General features: G+C 42.9%; 1 protein-coding gene across 1 annotated transcript in view; it reads right to left on the reverse strand.

The window, feature by feature from the left end:
• The window catches only part of LOC121846415 (cAMP-specific 3',5'-cyclic phosphodiesterase 4B-like), a 95,077-nt gene extending 92,005 nt beyond the window's left edge, over positions 1–3,072 (reverse strand). The window contains exon 1 of the mRNA XM_042321267.1: positions 2,440–3,072. The gene's annotated coding sequence lies outside the window, so the exon portion shown is untranslated. The remainder of the gene's footprint in view (positions 1–2,439) is intronic.
• Positions 3,073–10,669: the final 7,597 nt, after the last annotated feature.

The following is a 10,669-nucleotide window of genomic DNA, read 5'->3' on the forward strand; positions in this document are numbered from 1 at the left end:
ACAGTTTTAGTCAACTTAGCCCAAAAATATGCTTTTAAACACAAATAACTCACCATTGAACCATAGTAGGGATCTCATTGACAGCCATTTCAATGAGACGCTCGCGGAACAATGACGTTTGCAGTAGGCATCGCCATTTCTCTGAGCCAACCAAAGTTTCAGGAGTCTTGGCAATTTTCTCGTCCTCCAACTCATTTTGTCCCACGTGAGCTTGTGCCATCCCTCCCTGCTCTTCCATATGCCTGCATGTGGGGCTCAATGTCTTGAAGTGGTCCATAGTTGACAACATGATGGACACCTTAAAAGTCCATGATGGAGATTCCTTGAGAGTTCAGAACATGAACCTGATCCTCGATCATTGACATCAGAGGGGAAACTACAATTACAATCGATTGCTCCACTATCAATTTCAATAAATATGTCGGCCACACTTAATACACTCAACTTTTACCATAGCCTGTAGCTAGACATGCCGAAATTGAAAAAAAAAAAAATTAGTAGAGAGTTCAAGCAGAGGAGTTGTAAATGCCTTCATTGACTTGATTTTGTGTTTGGACCACACTTCTGGCAAAACCTGAATTCAGTTTTTCCTCCAAGTCTTCTTCCATTTTCTACAATGTTGCAAACTAGCATACGGAACAACTCTCTACAAAATCTGTCCTACCTGGTCCAAAAACAGTGACGAACATAACACGTACCACCCCCCTCCCATCAAAATCCTGCCACAGGGAGCCTGCGGACCATTCAAACCATTTTGACGAATACAATATTTTGGCTAATAAAAAATTTGCAAATGTTGATATAATACTTGTAAATACTATGATTGCAGGAATACTGAGATTAATTGATTTCTCGAACTTAGGTATTGAATATTAAACCTTTGCTCTCAGAGTCCACTTACAACGCTGCTTATTGATCAATGTGTTTTTACTATACTTCACACATACACACAGAGAGAGAGAGCGAGAGAGAGAGAGAAAGAGAGCGACTGAGTTGTCTGATCGATGGACACACTCTAAAAGGGTTTGATTTTGGGATGAAATGAAAGGAAGACAAAGTGATGTGTTCTCAGAGAGGGACGGAAGAAAGAAGGGAGTGATAATGATGAAAAGACGCAGAGGTATTTGAAGGTGAGGGGTGATAGAATGGATGTACTGTGATGGAAAGAGGGTGACGGAGAGGGCTGGGGGAATCAGGGAGAGAAATGAGTGAGATGAAAGTGAAGAAGAGGAGGCACCAGAGATATAACTGTCAAATGGCATCAGGACAGACAGGCTTGTTTGCCCAGGGAGGGTTGATTCACAAGCCTATGTCCCCTAATCATTCAGACCAGACCCACTCTCTCACTAACACTGTCAGCTCAACACAAGGGTAAGGGAGATGCAAAACATGTCTTGCAACCTCTAATGGACATAGGAAGCTTCAGATCCCTGTATGACATGTAGTTGCTCTGTAAATATAGACATTAATCATTCATTCATAAAATATCAGTTTAATGGAAGGAAATTCAACAAATTCTGTGTTTAATTATTTACTAGTATATTACCACTTAACAATACATTTCATAAAGAAATGTACATTATATTTGGCTATATGGTATCTGTGCAACTTCATGTAAAGTGTGACCGTGTTTTGGTTTTTTTTTTCAGTTTAGGAGGTTGGCCCTGGATTTAAAACTAATCTGGCTTCAGAAAGAAACAGAGAGAGACTATTCTAGTCTAGGCTGAATATGCAGGCTACTGCAGGCTATTTCATATCAGTGTCACTCTCATTCTTGTCCTTATCCAGACAGACCTAGGAGAATATCAAAGTGTGTCAGAGGGACCCCTAAAATGAAAATACCCAGTCACTGATCGAGAGAGCGCACCTGTACAACTATTGTGATTTAATTATCACGTCAGTGGTGTCAGTGATCTGTCAGTTTTCTGCTTTGAAGGTATTACTTTATTCAGTTATTAACCCATTGGAAGTCAAATTGGTTAGTTACCCTGCCATGTATCTTGCCTAAGTCAAGTTGGTTAACATGAACTAAGACAGAAAAAAATGTAACGTCTTGAAATGTAGCCTGCACAATGTAGCCTATAATTTAGTCTGGGTCACTAGTTAGTTACAAATGATGATTTTCTATTTCAAAATAAACAATTATGTATTTTTTGTTGTTGTTTTTTTATCAATCGAATCGTCACATACTTGAAAAATGATACACGTAGCCAACCATACGTGTTACTCAATCCAAGTGCCTATCAGTTGGCTATAGCCTAGCCATTATAAATAACACATCAATTGGATTTTCGCTACAGGGAACTCCAACAACTCCCAGAAATATCAGAACCTAATGCATGTTGGTGTTGTTTAACATTATTATTAGTCTTATCCATCAATAGCATAACAAAACAACATAATTAGACAAACTACAGCCTGCGCTCAGGTGCACCTTACCTAAAAAGCGAATCCACTATTTTCTCATGGGTTGACAAAGGGGTCTTGCTGAATACTTGAATTTCTGTAAACCGCGAAAGTGTCAAAAGCCAGGGCTGTTTTCTTTTGTTAGCCACGCGGTTAATTTCGCGGCGCGCTATTGTGTGTCCTCCTCCTTGAGCCAACCTCCTTCGGTTAGAATTGTCCAGCAAAAAACCGTTTTTAGGGAATCTCTTTCAGGGACAACCGTTACAGCACCTCCTTGATGGAGTGACTTGTCTGTCACCAGACAATCACGCGGGCGTAATTCTAAGGTTCGAACTATTTCAAGAATTGTACAATTTACGACGTTCTTGTTAAAAAATGGAGGAAGATAGTTTCCGATGAGCTTCTCAAAAAATATCTCTCAAGTCGGCATTCACTCCCTCACCGTACAGTAGAGTATTCTGGACCAATCGAGCGCGCAGAATAAACGAATGAATAGGCTACTCTACCGAGCGTGGTCATCATCTCATCTGGCTCTTCCTCATCTATGTCGCTCTCCAGCGTGACATGTTAACGACTTGGTCTGTATCAGTCTTTCCTTGAATTCGAGCAGGAATGTATTTGAAAAGCCCATAGTCTTTGTCACATGGAAATGGCAAGGGATGTATAGATGGGCACTTTATGTATGCTGCCAGTGGCGAAATTTTAACTGGGGATGAGAGTCATGTCCCCACCACATTCTGAAATGTAAAAAATATATATATAATTGCATTATGATACAACGGATTGATTTAGGACCAGGAAGACACCACAGAGGGGGCTGACATGCTGTGTGGAGGCAAAGCTTCTGGAAGGCTGGCTGAACCAGCAAAGGAGAGTTGAGCTTAGTTCAGTGTGTATGTGTTGCACTCTTTCACAGAGTTTTAATAGTAAGTAGAGCAGACACTAGCTACTCTTTAGTTGACTGATGTAGCTGGCAAAGTAACTTCTGTTTAACTTACCAGAAAAAAATTAACTTGTGTTTGTTCACAGTGCTGAGCTAGTATTGTGAGTGACATGTACAGTAATGTTAGCTAATGTTTCATCCCCTCTCGACTGGGGTGAATGAATAAGCTATGCTAGCTAGTAGTAGCTACCACAGACAGGTCAGCTCTAGTTATCTGTCAGATAGCGATATGAGGCCGTTAGTGTTACTATCTAACAGCTGTTGTTTGTATGGAAATGGTTTGTAGCCTTTGTTTTGTCCCATTTCAGAAGTAAATTAACTTGGCTAGCTTCCGCCAGTTGATGTACTGTTAGAGAGAGAGCTTGCCAAAAGTTGGCTAATGTTAGCTATTGTTTTTTCCTCAATCACACTAGACCTGAATCAAACGATGAAACGATGAAACCATCGGTTTGCCTAGCTAATTTCCTACTTTTCACACAGACACACTAATTAACAACTCTAACGTTATAGGCTTCACAGTCACATGCACCAAATAGAACAGGTGAAGACACCGTGAAATGCTTACTTTCAAGCCCTTAACCAACAATGCAGTTCAAGTGGAACTGGAGTTAAGAAAATATTTCATAAATAAAATAAAGTAAAAAATAAATAAAAAGGAGTTGTCGTGCCCTCTTCACGACTGTCTTGGTGTGTTTGGACCATGATAGTTCGTTGGTGATGTGAACACCAAGGAACTTGAAACTCTCGACCCGCTCCACTACCTCCCCGTCGATGTTAATGGGGGCCTGTTCGGCCCTCCTTTTCCTGTAGTCCACGATCAGCTCCTTTGTCTTGCTCACATTTAGGGAGAGGTTGTTGTCCTGGCACCACACTGCCAGGTCTCTGACCTCCTCCTTATAGGCTGTCTCATTGCTGTCAGTGATCAGGCCTACCACTGTTGTGTCGTCAGCAATTTAATGATGGTGTTGGAGTCGTGCTTGGCCACACAGTCGTGGGTGAACAGGGAGTACAGGAGGGGACTAAGCACGCACCCCTGAAGGGCCCCAGTGTTGAGGATCAGTGTGGCAGATGTGTTGTTGTCAACCCTTACCACCTGGGAGCAGCCTGTCAGGAAGTCCAGGATCCAGTTGCAGAGGGAAGTGTTTAGTCACAGGGTCCTTAGTTTAGTGATGAGCTTTGTGGGTACTATGGTGTTGAACGCTGTGCTGTAGTCAATGAAAAGTATAGGTGTTCCTTTTGTCCAGGTAGAAAGGGAAGCATGGAGTGCAATTGAGATTGCGTCATCTGTGGATCTGTTGGGGCGGTCTGCGAATTGGAGTGGGTCTAGGGTTTCCGGCATGGTGGTGTTGATGTGAGTCATGACAAGCCTTTCACAGCACTTCATGGCTACCGACGTGAGTACTATGGGGCAGTAGTCATTTAGGCAGGTTACCTTCGCTTTCTTGGGCACAGGGACTATGGTGGTCTGGTTGAAACATGTATGTATTACAGACTCGGTCAGGGAGAGGTTGAAAATATCAGTGAAGATTCTTGCCATGCTCTGAGTACACGTCCTGGTAATCCGTTTGCGGCCTTGTGAATGTTGACCTGTTTAAAGGTCTTGCTCACATCGGCTATGGAGAGTGTGATCACACAGTCGTCTGGAACAGCTGGTGCTCTCATGCATGCTTCATTGTTGCTTGCCTCAAAGTGAGCATAAAAGGCATTTAGTTTATCTCGTAGGCTCGCGTCATTGGCAGCTCGCGGCTGGGTTTCCCTTTGTAGTCCAAAAAAGTTTGCAAGCCCTGCCACATCCAACAAGCATCATATTCAATCTTAGTCCTGTATTGAAGCTTTGCCTGTTTGATGGTTCTTCTGCCGATCATAGCGGGATTTCTTATAAGTATCCGGATTAGTGTCCTCCTCCTTGAAAGTGGCAGCTCTAGATCGGTGCGGATGTTGACTGTAATTAATGGCTTCTGGTTGTGATATATACGTACGGTCACTGTGGGGACGATGTCGTCGATGCACTTATTGATGAAGCAGATATATCTCACAGATATGGCTACTGAACTGGAAACAGCAAGAATTATGGCAGTGACACTTGCTACGTTTTGCATAGGCCTATAGGATATAGACAAAAAAAAGGAGGATGATTTGCAGTCAGAGACAAATAAATGGCTAATCAATAATTATTGTAAATTAATAGATGCAACACTCGCTCACCATAGGAGCCTAACCTATGTGCACATTGTGACTTTTCCTTTTCCATGATGATTACATCTTTTGATTGCACTTCGACTCATGTTGGTTGAGCGCCCTCCACTTCTTTCCATTATACAATATTTATTTACAGACACTGTTAATTTCATATTCAAGCTAACTACCATGTGATTCTCCACCCATGTAGGCAGCCTACTCTATTTCAGTGAGACCACACACACTAGGCGCACTTGAGCACTCACGCCCATCTAGGAGAGGTAGGCTACTGAAGTTGAAGCAGCGAATTCTAAATGTGTGAATATTGCGAAAAACATGTCATTTTAATACAATAAATAAGCTAACGCATACAAAGCAGAAAGAGGACCGTTTACAAATAATATGTGGGACAACAAAAATATTTTCATCCCAAAGTCGTCTGTCTGATTGCCCGCTACTGCACACAGCAGAAAAAAATCCCGCAGGAAATCAAATCAAATGCAATTTTATTTGTCACATACACATGGTTAGCAGATGTTAATGCGAGTGTAGCAAAATGCTTGTGGTTCTAGTTCCAACAGTGCAGTAATATCTAATAAGTAATCTAACAATTCCCCAACAACTACCTAATACACACAAATCTAAAGGGGTGAATGAGAGTATGTACATGTTAGTATATGGATGAGCGATGGCCGAGCGGCAAAGGCGAGGTGCAATAGATGGTATAGAATGATGTATATACATGTGATATGAATAATGTAAGATATGTAAACATTATTAAAGTGGAATTATTTAGAGTGGCATTGTATAAAATGACTAGTGATGAATTTATTAAAGTGGCCAGTGATTGGGTCTCAATGTAGGCAGCAGCCTCGCTGAGTTTGTGATTGCTGGTTAGCAGTCTGATGGCCTTGAGATAGAAGCTGTTTTTCAGTCTCTCGGTCCCAGCTTTTATGCACCTGTACTGACCTCACGTTTTGGATGGTAGCGGTGTGAACAGGCAGTGGCTCGGGTGGTTGATGTCCTTGATGATCTTTTTGGCGTTCCTGTGACATCGGGTGGTGCAGGTGTGATGGAGGGCAGGTAGTTCGCCCCTGGTGATGAATTATGCAGACAGCACCACCCTCTGGAGAGCCTTGCGGTTGATGGCGGTGCAGTTGCCGCACCAGGCTGACAGCCCGACAGCCCAACAGGATGCTCTCGATTGTGCATCTTTTTCACCACACTGTCTCTGTGGGTGGACCATTTCAGTTTGTCTGTGATGTGTACGCAGAGGAACTTTCACATTCTCCACTGCTGTCCCTTCGATGTAGATAGGGGGCTGCTCCCTCTTCTGTTTCCTGAAGTCCACGGTCATCTCCTTAGTATTGTTGACATTGAGTGTGAGATTATTTTCCACTCCGAGAGCCCTCACCTCCTCCCTGTAGGCCGTCTCGTCGTTGTTGGTAATCAAGCCTACCACTGTAGTGTTGTCTGCAAACTTGATGATTGAGTTGGAGGCGTGCATGGCCACTATGGTGTTGAATGCTGAGCTGTAGTCAATGAGCAGAATTCTTACATAGGTATTCCTTTTGTCCAGATGGGATTGTGCACTGTGATGGCGATTGCGTTGTCTGTGGACCTGTTGAGGTGGTATGCAAACTGAAGTGAGTCTAGGGTGGCCAGTAAGTTGGTGACAAAAGTGAGTGGTAGTCATTTAGTTCAGTTACCGTTGCCTTCTTGGGAACAGAAACAATGGTAGCCATCTTGAAGCATGTGGGGACAACAGACCGGGATACGGAGCGATTGAATATGTCCATAAACACCAGCCAGGTGGTCTGCACATGCTCTGAGGATGTGGCTAGGGATGCCGTCTGGGCCAGCAGCCTTGCAAGGTTTAACACGGTTAAATGTTGTACTCACATCAGCCACGGAGAAGGAGAGAGAGGGGGGTGCAGTCCTTGTTAGAGGGCCATGACGGTGGCACTGTATTATCCTCAAAGTGGTTAAAGGTGTTTAGTTTGTCTGGAAGCGTGACATCGGTGTCCGTGACGTCATGGGTTTTCTTTTTGGAGTCCGGGATTTCCTGTAGACCCTGCCACATACAGTATATCTCGTGTCTGAGCCGTTGAATTGCGACTCCAGCTTGGCCCTGTACTGGCATTGCGCTTGTTTGATTGCCTTGCGGAGGGAATAACTACACTGTTTATATTCAGTCATATTCCCAGACCATGGTTAAATGCAGTGGCTCGCGCTTTCTGGAATTTGCTGGAATGAATGTGCCAAAATTTGCAACTGGAAAAAAAGCAGCGACAGCAAAGGCCATGGCAACATAACCAAAGATGAGGGAAATTGCATTGTCGTTAAAAAAAAATTGCATAATTATTTATTTTTTTGCACATCATTTACAATTCTTTTTTTTAAATTTCCTTACAATATTTTGTTTAGCTTTCAATACAATATCATTATTTTTGTTTACAATACAAATAATTTGGTTCTCGACTTTTCTCGACTCTGAAGTTTTGCTTGATTTTAATGGCACAAAAATAACTCACTCACTAGAGCAGGGGTATTCAGCTCTTACACTACAATGTCTGGAGTCTGCTGGTTCTGTTCTACCTGATAATACATTGCACAGACCTGGTGTCCCAGGTCTAAGTCAGTCACTGATTAGAGAGGAACAACAACAAAAAATGCATTGGAACTGGCTTCGAGGTCCAGAGTTTAGTTTGAAGGCACAAGAGGATTTCACCAGATTAAACACTATTACTCCAGTACACTATTACTCCCTGCCACAGTTTATTTTTTTTTAAACAAAGATAAAAAATAAACATTGCTACTGCAACCTGTTAACACCATCTTTTCACAAGTGAGGAGAATAATATTATTTCAACCACACATGTGAATCTGCAATTCCACATGTAAGTAAGTAAGTAAGCTCAACGTGTGAAAAAAATCACCTTAAATTCAATTTCTGGGAAATGTCATGAATCCATATATATTTTGAATTTGGATTTAGTGAATAATGTTACAGAACATGAATCGAGAATGAGCTAAATAATCATATTTTTTATTTTATTTAACCAGGTAGGCAAGTTGAGAACAAGTTCTCATTTACAATTGCAACCTTGCCAAGATAAAGCAAAGCAGTTCGACACATACAACGACACAAAGTTACACATGGAGTAAAACAAACATACAGTCAATAATACAGTATAAACAAGTCTATATACGATGTGAGCAAATGCGGTGAGATAAGAGATGTAAAGGCAAAAAAAAGGCCATGGTGGCAAAGTAAATACAATATAGCAAGTAAAACACTGGAATGGTAGATTTGCAGTGGAAGAATGTGCAAAGTATAAATAAAAATGGGGTACAAAGGAGCAAAATAAATAAAATAAATACAGTAGGGAAAGAGGTAGTTGTTTGGGCTAAATTATAGGTGGGCTATGTACAGGTGTAGTAATCTGTGAGCTGCTCTGACAGTTGGTGCTTAAAGCTAGTGAGGGAGATAAGTGTTTCCAGTTTCAGAGATTTTTGTAGTTCGTTCCAGTCATTGGCAGCAGAGAACTGGAAGGAGAGGCGGCCAAATAAAGAATTGGTTTTGGGGGTGACCAGAGAGATATACCTGCTGGAGCGCGTGCTACAGGTGGGTGATGCTATGGTGACCAGCGAGCTGAGATAAGGGGGGACTTTACCTAGCAGGGTCTTGTAGATGACATGGTGCCAGTGAGTTTGGCGACGAGTATGAAGCGAGGGCCAGCCAACGAGGGCGTACAGGTCGCAATGGTGGGAAGTATATGTGGCTTTGGTGACAAAACGGATTGCACTGTGATAGACTGCATCCAATTTGTTGAGTAGGGTATTGGAGGCTATTTTGTAAATGACATCACCAAAGTCGAGGATTGGTAGGATGGTCAGTTTTACAAGGGTATGTTTGGCAGCATGAGTGAAGGATGCTTTGTTGTGAAATAGGAAGCCAATTCTAGATGTAACTTTGGATTGGAGATGTTTGATGTGGGTCTGGAAGGAGAGTCTAACCAGACACCTAGGTATTTGTAGTTGTCCACGTATTCTAAGTCAGAGCCGTCCAGAGTAGTGATGTTGGACAGGCGGGCAGGTGCAGGTAGCGATCGGTTGAAGAGCATGCATTTAGTTTTACTTGTATTTAAGAGCAATTGTAGGCCACAGAAGGAGAGTTGTATGGCATTGAAGCTCGCCTGGAGGGTTGTTAACACAGTGTAGAGAGAGAAGAGAGAAGAGAGTCGGTCCACGAATTGAACCCTGTGGCACCCCCATAGAGACTGCCAGAGGTCCGGACAGCAGACCCTCTGATTTGACACACTGAACTCTATCAGAGAAGTAGTTGGTGAACCAGGCGAGGCAATCATTTGAGAAACCAAGGCTGTCGAGTCTGCTGATGAGGATGTGGTGATTGACAGAGTCGAAAGCCTTGGCCAGATCAATGAATACGGCTGCACAGTAATGTTTCTTATCGATGGCGGTTAAGATATCGTTTAGGACCTTGAGCGTGGCTGAGGTGCACCCATGACCAGCTCTGAAACCAGATTGCATAGCAGAGAAGGTATGGTGAGATTCGAAATGGTCGGTAATCTGTTTGTTGACTTGGCTTTCGAAGACCTTAGAAAGGCAGGGTAGGATAGATATAGGTCTGTTGCAGTTTGGGTCAAGAGTGTCCCCCCCTTTGAAGAGGGGGATGACCGCAGCTGCTTTCCAATCTTTGGGAATCTCAGACGACACGAAAGAGAGGTTGAACAGGCTAGTAATAGGGGTGGCAACAATTTCGGCAGATAATTTTAGAAAGAAAGGGTCCAGATTGTCTAGCCCGGCTGATTTGTAGGGGTCCAGATTTTGCAGCTCTTTCTTTTTTTTCATATTGATGTCGTTGTTTTATGGTTGGACATATTGTTTGGTCCGAGCAAGGTGCTGTCACATTTCACACGCACACACACACACTCTGCTCACATGACCGCTGACAGCCCTGTGAGAAGATAGAGACAGAGACAGCCGGACCACTGTGACGCAGCCGGACAGAGGGCCTCTGTGTGTGTGTGTGATTGTCCTCAGGCCCAGTTAAGACACTACACACATCTGCTTGGAACAGCGGATGACAGCCATGGAATGAGAGAAGCAGAGAGAAGG

Source organism: Oncorhynchus tshawytscha, linkage group LG01 (genome assembly GCF_018296145.1).
Source record: "Oncorhynchus tshawytscha isolate Ot180627B linkage group LG01, Otsh_v2.0, whole genome shotgun sequence".
Taxonomy (NCBI): Eukaryota; Metazoa; Chordata; class Actinopteri; order Salmoniformes; family Salmonidae; genus Oncorhynchus; species Oncorhynchus tshawytscha.